Genomic DNA, 221 nt, shown 5'->3' with positions numbered 1-221 from the left:
CGGCGGGAAGGCCCCGACGGCTAAACGGAAGAGGCTGCAGGGCCGCCTCGGAATGGTCCAAGCATCGGATGCGATTGGGACGACTACCAGTGCCAACCCCTTATCCCGCGATGCGTCCGATACACAGATAGTTCCAAGGCGGCCGAGGAGCCTCACCGCATATCAATCGGGGTGCGAGGCGAGGGATGGGGCGGGAAGGCCCCAACGGCTAGACGGAAGAG

The sequence above is a fragment of the Cryptomeria japonica genome, unplaced genomic scaffold, assembly GCF_030272615.1.
Source record: "Cryptomeria japonica unplaced genomic scaffold, Sugi_1.0 HiC_scaffold_114, whole genome shotgun sequence".
Lineage (NCBI taxonomy): Eukaryota > Viridiplantae > Streptophyta > Pinopsida > Cupressales > Cupressaceae > Cryptomeria > Cryptomeria japonica.
This window is presented reverse-complemented; position numbering follows the sequence as displayed.